Consider the following 926-nt stretch of genomic DNA (forward strand, 5'->3'; position numbering starts at 1 on the left):
GTACATCCATTGCTCTTTGTATATCTGGTGCTCAGCACACAGTAAGTTAAGTATCCAAAGAAATTTTCCAAAATACCCACAAAATATTTGTATAGCATATTAGAACAAACCCTTAGTGCTTTGAAAGTGAAGCCTCATTTATTCCCACAATAACCCTGTTAGATAGTTACTATTATTGTTAGAATCTAGATTTTCCAAAGTAAGCATCTTGTTGGAACCACAGAGTTTCTGTTGGGGCTGGCCTGGGACCCTCTGCCCTTGACTGTAAGTACAGGACCTCTACCTATAAATGCCACAGAAGCCCACAGCTGAAGCAGTCAACCTCTTGCCAAATGTCTTTTTCTGGCCTCAACTATGTTCTCTTTTTTTAACCTTTCTCTTTGCTGCTCTCTCTAGCTGAGACAGCTGGCTCCAGTTTTTCCTTTTAGCCAAAGGGAATCCAATTTATTAGGATTTCTTTTGAGGGAGACAGAGACTCTCCTGTTTATCCAAGCCCCTATCAGACATATAAATGTATAATATAGTCATTAAACTCTGAAATACATGACACAGTCATAACCACACAGGCTATTAAAAAGTTCGTTAGCTCCAGTGGGAGATATTCGCCACACTCGCAGCTCTCTCCTCTTGGCAAGCTCAGGAGAGAACATGAGCTCTCTGTGTGGGGGAAATCTTTCATTTCCCCAGGAATCCTTCTAAAAGTAGTTGCATTGCTAATAAGAGCTTGTTTATTTGTATGCTTCCGAATGTATTGGAAAGCAATCACAAAACCCACCGTAAGCTCTTTGGTGGGAGGAAAAAAAATCAAACAATACTGAAATATGTAAAGTAAAAAGAGAAAATTCTCAAAAGAAGGAGAAGACACACCAAAGACGGGGAGAAGTTATTTGCAAAAGACATAGCTGGCTCAGCGCCTATAGCTCAAC

This window comes from Otolemur garnettii, unplaced genomic scaffold (assembly GCF_000181295.1).
Source record: "Otolemur garnettii isolate 467f Iridium unplaced genomic scaffold, OtoGar3 scaffold00068, whole genome shotgun sequence".
NCBI lineage: Eukaryota > Metazoa > Chordata > Mammalia > Primates > Galagidae > Otolemur > Otolemur garnettii.